Consider the following 12371-nt stretch of genomic DNA (forward strand, 5'->3'; position numbering starts at 1 on the left):
GATTTAAATGTATATTAATATATTCCAACAATGAACGTGCAATTGTTAGAAAAGACACAATCCTGATGATTCAGATGATGTTACTGATAAAAATAAGAGGCCACCAGTATTGAGCATGTGTGGCACTCTTACATACATTTCCTTCTTTGCAGCTCAGAACTACCCAAGGAAATGTGTAACCTGCGGGTGGAGGTGACAGGTCCCCTGGCACGAAAGGAGGCCAGGCATTCAAGGAACACCAGCGTAGAAAAGGAAGACGGGGAGTGGGGGCGGGTGGGGGGGGGGGTTGGGAAGGAGAGGGAGGAAGAGAGCGAGGAGGAGGCCTCAGCCGGGTGAGATTTCCTTTCCGCGGCAGCTGGATAACCCTGGTGGAGAAAGAGCGCTCTTGCTCCACAAGCCTCTCTGCGACCCCAGGCTTCGGCGCTGCTGCCTTTTGGAAGACGCCCCCGTTCCCTCTCGTCTCAGACAAGACGCTGAAGAGCGCGTGGCCCTAGATGATTTCTCCTCTCCCCGAAGCCCTCGGAGGGAAGGACGGACCGACGGAAGCGTTGCTCCTACCAAAGTGGTCCACTGTGCCGCGTCGGGTCTTCTGCTGGGTGATCTCCCGGGTGCTTTTTCTGCGTAGGAGTGGACCCCACAGGGTATTCCTGCTCTTCCTTGAGGAGCAGTGGGAGAGACGCCAACGTGGCCGGCTCTTGGGGCCGCGCGAGACCCACGCCCCTGAGCTAGGCCCCTCGATGGGCGGAGCCCCGGGAACCAGCAAGGGAACGGGCTGCCTCCTGCCGCCGCCGGTTCTCGCTCCTCCTGCTGCAGGAAAACGCTGATGCAACTCCCTCCGGCAGCACCGGAGAGGCAGCTAGGTCATTTCTGAGGGTTGGGGGAGGGGAGCAGGGGCGGGTGCAGAGAACGTTTACTCCCCGCAGGAACGCGGCTGCGGTGGACGAGGAGAAAGGGGCAGGGGAGGCCGGGTGGAAGGCCAGAGGCGTTGCTTAGCCCAGGCAGCGATGCGGCGCGCCGGCCCCGGGAGGCTCCTTGCGAAGGCAGGCCTCGGGCCTCCGTGTTCCTGGAAGGGGTGCCTCCTTCCGACCTGGCCCCAAAGGGACTGTGGAGCGCGAGGCCTTCGGGCGACGGGCCCACGCTTTGGCAGCACCCCGGGCCGCGTGGCCCTTCTCCTGTAGATGCCTGCCGGTCGCCTGCGGGGACCGCCGACCAGAGCGGAGCCCCAGGGGCGGGGCCCGGGGCGCGCACACACGCGCGTGACCCGCAGCGGGCTGGTGGAGGAGGCACGTGCGGCACTTGTGGACAGGCAGAAGGCGCGGCTCAAGCAGCAGGACCCATTCATACACTTTGGTCACGAAATAGGAAAGCCGGGGAGATGGGGGTGCAGACCCGAATTCCCAAGCAGTGGAGCGCTGGCCGGGGGTGCGCCTCTCGCCCGGGGCCTGGGGCGCGGAGCGCAGCGAGGCAGCACGGAAGAGACGTCGGCTGTCAGGAGCCGAGGGATATCAGGGGAGAGCACGAACGCAGAAATCCCTCATTAGCACAAATCCCCACATACGCACATCCCGAGTGCGGTAGAGGAGCCTCGGCCTGGAAACACTGCCTTCGTGACCACAGTCTCTCCCTTGCCCGGTAAGTGGGAGCACACAGGCCGCAGGCACAGTGCAGGCGCGGTCAACACCCTGCCCTCCGCCCGCCCCCCCCCCCCCCCGCCGCCCCGTGGCCCCTCGCTGTTCTTCCAAACCGCTCTCCGCAAAGCCACTGAGCCCCCACTCCCGCCCGCCAACACGCACGAGATCCCACGGCCCGGCCCACAAGACCGACCGCCTCTCAGCAGTGGCTCCCGACCCACCGACCCGCAGCCACTGCGCTGTCTCATCATCTACACACTCCCCCAGCTGCCTCTGCAGGCTCCGGCCACATCACCTGCCAAGGCTCTCGCTGTCTCTCCTGCTGCCTTACGGTGGACGCAACGTGTATCCCAACAGGTCTTCGGAGTGAGCGTCCAAGGGAAAAGGGAAAACGTGCCCAGTGCCTGGTAGAGTGTACAGGGTTTGAACGCAGCAGCCGTTGTAGAAACCGTGGGGCTTGATGGTTGTTGCGTAGCATCCTAGCGATGTACCCCTGTGGATTTTTACTCCTACCTTCCGCTTAGGGCAGCAGTAACTGTTTTCCATTCTGCACATGCTTCACATGCTGCCTTCGTCCGGTCAGTTACCTGATGTTAACTCCCTACAGCGCTTAATCTACAAACCCAACAGCCCTCGAGGACCTGAGGCAGCACCCACCAACCGCTGACCCTCGCGGATATCGCCGCCAGGCACCCCCGCCGAGCGCCTAATACGCACTTCATCGAGGGCACCTATTGCTACCAACAAACACCAAGCCGAGGCTTGGCCTCTCTCGGTTATTCCGAGCTCAGCGTGACCTGCGCCCCGGTGGCCACGAGCGTGGGTTTAGAGGCACCCCCACAGGGATTTGAACCTCTGCAGGGCTGTGTAAACCTGAGCAAGATGCTGGCAAGACCTCGACAGCCACTCGTTGCGGTGGAGGTCCCGGTGCGGGCGGGGTGGGGATGACCTGGAGATAAGAACGCCCTGTGTGCCCTGAGAATCGGGCCCTCTGGTTGCCCTCGGCGCGGCGAGCAAAGCACAGCACGCAAAAGGTTTCCCTGACCGGAATCGAAGCCGGCCGCGGCGGTGAAAGCGCCGAATCCTAGCCACTAGACCACCAGGGAAGCGCACGCCGGTACCGTGTCTCCTCGCTTCTGACGAGAGTGACATTTTCCCTTCGGTTTGGCAGGAGGCCTTGGGCCTTCCGGAGGGTCAACCGTCGTTCCAGAAATCTTTTCCTAGGGCCGTTCACTCCCTGCTTCCTCCAACAAAGGAGCCCGCAGGTGACGCACCGAGCGCCCGCGAGGCCCGCCGGCTCCGCAAGTCCCGATCCAGTTGCCTCGTCCCGGCCGCACCTCAGAACTGGCCTGGGCACGCGTCTTTGCGCCGTGGCCGCGGGTGGAGAGAAGGCTGCCGGGGCCGGGGAGGGGGCGAGGGAGCCGGGCCGGGAGGAGGCGGGAAGGAATGTGCCCCGGGTGAGGAGGGGCCTCACACCCCGACCTGGCATCTCCAGCGTCCGAAAGGACTCAGGCGGATGCAGCAACGGAGAGACAGCTTGGATGGAAAACGCTTTCCAGCCAGGCTCCAAGGCCCTGAATTGGATTCCGGATCTAAAGCCGAGCAATCCCCGGATGGGCTTTCTCGGCTAACCCATCCCTTCCTGTTCCCCAGCTCTGCGTAAAGAAACACTTCAGTCTCCCGAACCTTCCCTGAGTTGCAAACAGTGTGGCTCAAGAATTCATGCTAAGAGGAATGAGAACACGCAGAGCCAAAGAACAGCAGCCGGGCAGGAGAAGCGGTAAGAATTTTCACAACGTCAGTCATATAGCAGAGTCGCAGGACCTGTAGTTCCTCCCTGAAGGACACAGATAACAATGTTTGATGCACATTCCCACGTTGTTTTTACAGAACCCAGATCTCCACCAGATGGAAACTGCTGACCCCAGGCGTGAAGATCCCAGACGGGTCAGAGCCAGAAGATTGATGATGCTGATTCCTGAAACGTCACCTTGTGACCTCACCGTTCAACCTTCTGTAATTGTGCTGGAGCCGATCGGGCACCCGGAGACCCTCTCCCTCACACTGTCTTTATTTTTGTTTTTTAAGAACTTTTATTGCGATACAGTTAACATACAATAAACTGCATATATTTAGAGTGTACTCTTTGATATCCCAATCTCCCAGTTCATTCCCCCCCAACCCTCCCCGCTTTCCCCACTTGGTGTCCATGTTTGGTCTCCACATCTGCATCTCTATTTCTGCCTTGCAAACCAGTTGATTTGTACCATTTTTCTAGATTCCACATATATGGTTAATATATGATATTTGCTTTTCTCTTTGACTCACTTCTCTCTGGATGACAGTCTCTAGGGCCATCCATGTCTCTACAAATGTCCTAGTTTCATTCCTTTTTACAGCTGAGTAACACTCCATTGTGTACCATATCTTTTTTATCCATTCAACTGTTGATGGACATTTAGCTTGCTTCCATGTCCTGGCTATTGTAAATAGTGCTGCAATGAACATTGGAGTGCATGTGTCTTTTATTTTTTATTGTTTTATTTTTCATTTTTTATTGTTTTTACAATAAACTGCATATATTTAGAGTGTGCAATTTGGTATCCCAATCTCCCAGTTCATTCCCCCCCAACCCTCCCCACTTTCCCCACTTAGTGTCCATATGTTTGTTCTCTACATCTGTGTCTCTATTTCTGCCTTGCAAACCGGTTCTAGTTTCATTCTTTTACATGTAGCTGACCAATTTTCTCAGCCCCACGTATTGAAGAGGCTGCCTTTTCTCCACTGTATATCCTTGCCTCCTTTGTCATAGATTAGTTGACCGTAGTTTATCTCTGGGCTTTCTGTCCTGTTCCATTGACTCATGTTTCTGTTTTTGTGCCAGCACCACACTGTCTTGATCACTGTAGCCTTGTGGTATAGCCTGAAGTCAGGAAGCCTGATTCCACCGACTCCATCTTTGCTTCTCAAGATTGCTTTGGCTATTCGGGGTCTTTTGCGTTTCCATACAAATCATAGAATTTCTTGTTCTAGTTCTGTGAAAAATGCCAGTGGTTATTTGATCGGGATTGCATTGACTCTATAAATTGCTTTTGGTAGTATAGTCATTTTCACAATGTTGATTCTCCCAATCCAAGAACATGGAACGTCCCTCCATCTGTTTCTGTCGTCTTTGATTTCTTTCATTAGTGTCTTATAGTTTTCTGAGTACAGGTCTTTTACCTCCCTCACACTGTCTTTAAATACACGTGCCTGAAAGCCATCCAGGATTTCAGGTCTTTTGAGCGTTAGCTGCCCGTTCTCCTTGCTCAGGCACCCTGCAATAAACGCTGTACTTTCCTTTACCACAACCTGGTGTCTGTTGATTGGCTTTGCTGTGCAATGGGCCAGAGGACCCGAGTGCTATTTGAGAACAGATCTTCCCCCCTACAGCCTGCTGCACCTGCATTTTTCCCGCCTTCGTCCACACCAGCTCCATCCTTCTCTATACTCAGGTCAACAGTCTTGCAGTTCCCTCTGACACCACAGTTATCCTCAGACCCCACATCCAATTAGTCAGGAATTCATGTTTTCCCCTCTCTCAAGTGTGTGGACATTGATCTACGCCAGGGTTTCTCAACCTTCGCAGTGCTGATATTTTGAATGGCATCATTATTTGTGGGGGAGGGCTCTGCCTGAGGATTGAAGCCTGTTTAGTGACGCCCAGGCTTCTGCTGACTAGATGCCAGGGGGAAACTCTCTGACCCCCTTTCCCCGGTCTCACCAATAAAAAATGTCTCCAGACAAGGCCTAGTGTCACAGAGGGGGCCGGGGGTGAGGGTGGGAGCCCCGATCACCCCCGACTGAGAACCAGCAATGTGCGCAGTCTCTCCTGTTCCTGGCCTCTGAACTTGTGCAGATGACTCGCCTGATCAGGGCACAGGGGTGGATTCAACTCGGCCCCCTGCTCATCTAGACTTTAGGATTTCAGATGTTCTTCTCACGATCGTGCGGTTTTCTGCCATGAAGCTTTTTCTTCGGCTCCATCCTTGAAATCAGCCTCTTTTGCGCCTGCCCAGGAGAGGCAGCCAGGAGGAAGTGTGGGTCTGTTTGGTCAGGTTCCTCTCGCCTCCTCTGAAACGTCACACTCTTTGGGTTCCACCTGCAGAGAAGCCTTAGGGGCCAGCTTATTCAGGCTGCTCCAGGAATCCCCAAGGAGGAGGTGCATGGGCAAGAATAGGGTCTGATTGTGGTGCCTGCCGCCTGGGGCCTCACCTCCACTGCCTCTAGTGCAGCCCTCTGGCCTCCCCGCAGTCCCACTCACCAGGAGCTCCATATTGGGTCAGCCTGAGGTCCCGAGGCACCCAAGCCAGGAGGGACACCTAGGGGAAACCAGATGCCCACTTCAGTCCTGTCCACGATGGACCCCCTCCCCCCAAATGTCCTGACTGAGAAAGAAAGGCAGTGAATCCTCTCTTCTTAGATAGGTGGGAGGGAGATGAAAGGGAAAGTGGAGGAAAATCATGTGAAATTTCAAGATCTAGAGTCACCGTGAAGTCGACCACCTCTGGAACTGCGTCCTCCCCTGGCTGGAGAAGGTGCGTGGAGTCCGCGTGTCCAGTCTACCTAAGTAGACAAAGCTGACAAGGATGGCCCGGGTCCCAGTGAGTGGGCAACCGCCAACCTTCGCCTTTGGTAGTGCTTGAACTTCCTTAGCCATGATTTCCATGCATTTCCAGGATGCAACTAACTGAATTCTTTTTATTTTCCCAACTGCTCTTATTCGAGGAAAGGGTCTATGGGGTGTGGAACATATATGAAAACCACTACAGTCAGGAAAGCAACTATTGTTGAGACTGTCTCATTTCCTTCTCACCACCCCCTTATGATTAATTGCACTTTCTCAGGTAGAGTCCCCAGGTTGGACCCATTTTACTTTTAATGCACAGTTTGTGGGACCTAAGAGGAGTCTAGGAGGTTCCCAGATGAATATTTGAAGTATGGTCGCCACTTTTACGTAAGTGTGCATTCCAAAAGGAAAACACACGAATCAAGCTCCCCTGTGCCTTATCTACAAAGATGGGAAAGAAGAATTACATACAAACGAATGGAACATGTCAGAAAACAGCCTTAAGTGTCTGCTGTTTCCACTGAAGTCCTTCTTCTCTGGATGTGCTCATCAGTGCCTCCTCTTTCTCCAAAATCAGGCACCCAGGGCCAGACCCTAAGATCAGTTTTCCGGCTGCAGCCTATTACTCCGGGCTCTGTACCTCCCCTTCTCCCTCATCTTCTCTTATATGCACAAAACACGAGAACACTAAGCAAGATAGAGCTCTCCCTCAGCCTCCAGTTTTCAACCTTGCACCAAACCATCAATTTCACAAACTAGGTACCCTCCATGGGACTCTTTCTCCCTAGAAACAAGAGGAAATGTTAAGTAGCACAGAACTTTCTACATTTTACAGTTAGGGATTATTAAAGAAAACTTTCTCTAAGATCAAAGGCCTCCTCACCCCTCTTCATCACCACCACCCTTCATCCCCCTCCCGCCCCCCTCCCCCCCCCCCAGCCCCCACGTCTGAAAATCCGGACTGTTTTGAGCCTTGTAAGTTTTTCTGCCCTGCAGGCATTTGTTCTCCCCAGAGGGTACAATACAGGCTCTTTGGCCACAAGGGGGCAGCCTGCACATGTTGGGGAGGGCCTGAGTCCTGCAAGGAAGTGAGGGGGGATGATGTGATGGCATATCTTGACCTGGGGGATGGTTACATGAGCTATTCCATGTTGCAAAATGTATCGCTCTGTGTGGAAAAGAACCGAAGGGAAAGACTTGCACTCCCTGACTTTAAGAGTTACTATGACCCGTTACAGACCAGCCAATGTGCAAGGGGCATCAGGGTACATGCATAGAAAATGGACTGACTGGAGAGACTTGAAACCCACCCACAGCTCAATAGCGAATGGGTTTTCAAGAAAAGCAGTTCAGTGGGGAAAGGAAATAGGTCCAGTATTGGTGGGGGGGGGCAGCTTTATTTCTGTCCCACACTACACACAAACGTCAATCTGAGGTGCATCATAGACCAAGACATAAAAGCGAAATGTGTAGGGCATTTCGAGGATACTTTGCGATTTGATGGTAGGCAAAGATTTACTAACGAGAACCCTGAGAATGTTTAAAACAAAGACAAATCACACATTAGGCTTCATCAACGTGAACCATCTCTTCTCATCCAAAGATGGCACTAAAGTGGAAAAGCAAGCTACACACAGGGAGAAAATATGCACCAAACCTAGCTTACAAACCCCATGCCCTGTCATTATGATGTATAACGAGCTCCTGGAACCCAATAATAAGTTTTTAGAAGATCAAACAAGCCACCTTTTTCCAGATGAGTACAATATATGAACAGATCCTTTAGAAAAGAAGATATGCACATGGCCAACAAACCCTGCAGGGCGTGCTCACTATTTTCAGTTGTCAGAGAAATGGACATTAAAACCACAGTGAGCTACCACTACTCTTAGCAGCGTGGCTAAAATTATAAAGAGAGGAAACCAATCGTCTTGGCAAAGGTGTGGAATAACCACAAGTCTCATACTGGTGGTGGTACCATAAAATGGTACAACCGCTTTGGGAAAAGCTTTGAGGGTTTTTCTGAAGTGGAGCACATACTACTCTCTGCTACCAGCAATTCTTCACCTAGGTTTTTTCCCAAGAGAAATGAAAACCTACGTCCACAAAATCTCTTGTGGAAAGAATGCTGAAGGCAGCTTTATTCACAAGAGCCAATACTGGATACAGCTCAAATGCTCACTATTGAGTGCATGGTAAGCAGACTGTGCTGTGTTACTGCCATGGAATACAACTCAGCGATGGAAGAGGAATGACATCTGCTTTACTCAACAATGGACAAAGTCAGGGACATGAAGCAAAGAGGAAGAGATGTGCAGACAAGACTATTTGCACTATGATCCCATTTCCATGACATTCTAGAAGAGGCAAAGGTAAAGTGAAAGGAGTCTGGACAGTGATTGTTAACAAATAAAACAGAGGACAATGACAATATTTTAAGGATTCTGCTTCACCGATTGAGTAGTCACTAAATCCAGGCACGTGGGACGACAACAGTGTGATGGGGAGTTCCCTTGATGGCCCAATCCGGTAGATGAAAATGTTGGGGCCCTGTCAAAGTTCAGATAAAGCAGAAGTAAAACCACGCGTGATCGCCAACACAGTAATTAGTAAAGATGTAGCATGCACAAAAAGACGGTTCAGGAACTGGGAGCACTCCAACAGAACACGGAAGGAGGCTCAGAGGTGTACTGTTATAAAGCAGCGCATACAGTGAGGAGGCAGGGGCTGTTTATTCTTGGCAGTGATTGGTTACAACATTAGAGTTTTCCTAGTGCTAGGGAACTGGTTAAAAGTGGTTCCCTCCTATCAGTTTCGGCGAACAGATTAACATTTTGTTTATGATTTTTCAGAGGCATACCCAAGAAGTGGCCCAAAGTAAGTTTCGCTTGTTTTGCAAAATAAAGTTAAATGAGCTTTTGCTTGTATGACTAAAGGGGTTTGTCTGCTCAGGGAATTTTCAAATCTGACCTCCATTTGTGTTTGATGTTTAACAGTTCTGCTCTTTTGGTCCTGCTCTCAGTCCAGCGGTACTGTCGGTTACCAGCATTGATGCAGTCCGGCAGAAGAGTCACAGATTCGCTGTTTCAGGCAGTTGGATGGTCAGGGTAGATCGAGGGTGCTGTAATCACCGTCATCATCATGTATGCGGTGATGGTTAGGATCTTGCACTTGTCCAGTCGTGATGGATACCATCTGTCTTGTGAGTGGCTGCGGACAGGCATCTAAAATCCTTGAGAGTATAGAGCGGCGCTGGAGAGGTTCCCCCGATGATCAGGAAGGGAACCACAGCCAAGGACTGCAAAAGTCCTCAGAGCAGAGGCGCCAGGGGCCAAGATCAAACCAGCAAAACAGGTCTGGGGAGGAGGAGCGGCTTATCTGATCAAACTTTTTTACCTGGTCCTTGAGATCCCGCAGATCTTGAGTAACCACGTTTTCCCCCAGTTACAGCGCAGGAGGCGCCTTGCTGGGCTTGCCTGTTGGGAGCAGGACTGAAGAGCAGCCACTGCCTTGGCTTTCCTTCCGCTCAGACGCGAGGTGAGTGTCCTGTGGGCTTTCGGTTCCCTTCTCCTGACCTCCTGGCGCCAGGTGGCCTGGAGGAAGCAGTGGTCTCTGGCGCCCAGGCCCGTGCGAGTTTGAGGAGCAAGTAAAAGGCAAGCCGCCGTGGCACGTGAGGCAGACGAGAGTGCCGTGACTCGGAGTCGAACCGAGGTTGCTGCGGCCACAACGCAGAGTACTAACCACTATACGATCACGGCGCGCCACGGCCCCTGCGGCCGTCTAGGCCCCTGCTCTTGACCCTGCTGAGGTGCAGTCATTCCAGTTACGGCGCGGTGCCTGGACAACTGCGGGCATTCATGGTCGTCTCTCACTCCCGCTCTCCGTTTTCCACTCCGTTCCTCTCAGTGTTGATACATGATGACCAAACACGACCCAACCCAACCCCGATTCTCATCTCCCCAGATCGGCACGTGCCTCTGCACAGGCCTCCTGGGCAGTCTCGCTGTCCTCGTCCGCACCTCGCCGGCTTCTTTCCCGCCTTTTCGCGTTTGCCCCTTTGGACCAACCCGCCCCACCGCCCGGTTCCGGCTCCCGCGCCACCGACCGCGGCCGAGCGGAGGCAGGGCAGCGCCGGCGGAGCGAATGCGGAGCCGTCACGGAGCCCACCCGGCGTTCCGCTTGCCTCGGGCCCCACTGGGCTCAGGCCCGGACGTCTCCGGGGCGCTGGCGTCCGCGGCGGGAGAGGAGCGAGGCGCGGCGGGGCCGGCCGGCTGCCCTTCTGCCTTGGGAATCGCCCGACGCCCGGCTTCCCCACGGGACGAGCACCCTGCGTGCACTCCAGCTCTGCCGTTGTCCGAGGCTTGGAGCCGGCGCCGCTGTCCCGCGAAAGGCGGGTGCCTCCGCCTGGCGTGGAAGGGGTGTTGGATCTCCGTGTGAATGAGCCCAGCGGGCCGGCCGTGCGTCTCTGTGGCGCAATCGGTTAGCGCGTTCGGCTGTTAACTGAAAGGTTGGTGGTTCGAGCCCACCCAGGGACGCCTGCGTCTCGCCTTTTTTAGAAAGTAAAGGCTTCGTGGTTCTTTCTACTCCGCACACCCTCTCCCGTCAAGTCCCCAAACTCCTCCTCCTCCAGTACTACCCACGGGACCCCTGTGTCTTGTTCAGAGCCCGAGCACACGCAAGGCGGAATCCAGCCAGACAGAGGCGCTCGCTGGGAAAACAGGTCGCCTGGAAATCCTCGAAAGAGTCCAACTGTCATCGTTACTTTCTGAATTCCTTTTCAAGATGGAGTTTGTTTTTGTGCACGGGCTAGTATTTGTTTCACCCTTTCCATACACTTTAAAAATTAGGTTGGTTCTATGAGTTCATGGTTACAAATGATACTGTACGCATCCTTCTTGAACACGTATCTTTGGCCCCTTGTACAGGGGCTTCTATAGCAAAGAGTCCTGGAAGAGCGATTGCTCTAACACATAGTATTTACGTGGCTCCTGTATGATTCCATTTCGGCTCCTTCGTTGGCTGATTAGCTATCACGCTTTCTTTTCTTATTTCAGCCACTCCTTGAGGCTGTATAGCCGACTTCGGTGACTTACCACAATCTGCCTTCAAGTGACGCCACACCTCTTCACGTGTCTTCCGTGCTGGCCTCTATGCTGTTGTCCTCATGCATTTTCCTTTGCATATGTCATAAACCCCACAATCCATGGGTATTACTTTACAAAAATCGGTCCCATGTTTCTAAAGAGATTGAAATAATAAGAAAAATCTTGTGTGTTTTCCCATGCAGATACCTATTCGGCTGTCCTTCGCCCCTTTGTGTACATCCAGATTTCCATCCGGTGTCGGTGGACTCCTGTAACATTTCTTACAGTGTGGGCCTGCTGGTGATGAATTCTTTCAGCATGTGTATGTCTGTAGATGTCATGGTTCACGTTCATTCCTGAAAGGCATTTCTTGGGGAGGAGGCATAGAATTCCACATTGACTGTCTCTCTGCCCTCCCCCACCCAGTCCTTTAAAGATGTTGCTCCACTGTCTTCTCACTGCTTCTGATGAGACATCTCACGTAATCTTATTTTGGTTTTCTGTATGCACTGTGTCTTCTCCTTCTGCTTTGGAGATGTTTTTCTTTTCCAGTGGAGTAGAGAGCAATCTAAGCATGATGTGGCCACGTGTGGTTTCCTTCATGTTTCCGGGGCTCACAGTGTTCATTTGGCTCTTTGGAAATTTTCCTGTCAATGCTTCTTCAAAAATTGTTCCTTCTCCTCCGGTCTTTTCAGGGAGTCCAGATTACTCACATGTAGGGCCTTTGAAACACACCTCACCACTCAGTGATGCTATGTTCATTTAAAAACTTCTGTCATCTATAATTTCATTTTGGATACTGTCAGTTGTTCATGGCTTTATGTTCCCTAATCTTTTCTTTTTCCCTGCATTGTGTAATCTGCGATTACCTCCATCTGGTGAATTACATAATATCAGATGCTATCACTTCCATGTCTAAAGTTTGATTCTGGCCCTTTGTATATGTTCTGCTTAACTCTTGGGACATATGCAACACAGTCATAACAACTGTCTTAAAGTCCTCTCTGCTGACTTATCATCATGCCAGTTGTGGTTCTGTTTCAACGG

The 12371-nt window shown here is 52.6% G+C and overlaps 2 non-coding genes across 2 annotated transcripts; one reads left to right on the plus strand and one right to left on the minus strand.

Annotated features, from left to right (window-relative positions):
- Positions 1-9926: 9926 nt before the first annotated feature.
- Positions 9927-9998, minus strand: TRNAH-GUG (transfer RNA histidin (anticodon GUG)). The gene has a single exon. It is a non-coding gene; the product is annotated as a tRNA-His (tRNA).
- Positions 9999-10701: 703 nt separating this feature from the next.
- Positions 10702-10775, plus strand: TRNAN-GUU (transfer RNA asparagine (anticodon GUU)). The gene has a single exon. It is a non-coding gene; the product is annotated as a tRNA-Asn (tRNA).
- The last annotated feature ends 1596 nt before the right edge of the window (positions 10776-12371 follow it).

Source organism: Hippopotamus amphibius, chromosome 1, assembly GCF_030028045.1.
Source record: "Hippopotamus amphibius kiboko isolate mHipAmp2 chromosome 1, mHipAmp2.hap2, whole genome shotgun sequence".
In the NCBI taxonomy this organism is placed as follows: Eukaryota; Metazoa; Chordata; class Mammalia; order Artiodactyla; family Hippopotamidae; genus Hippopotamus; species Hippopotamus amphibius.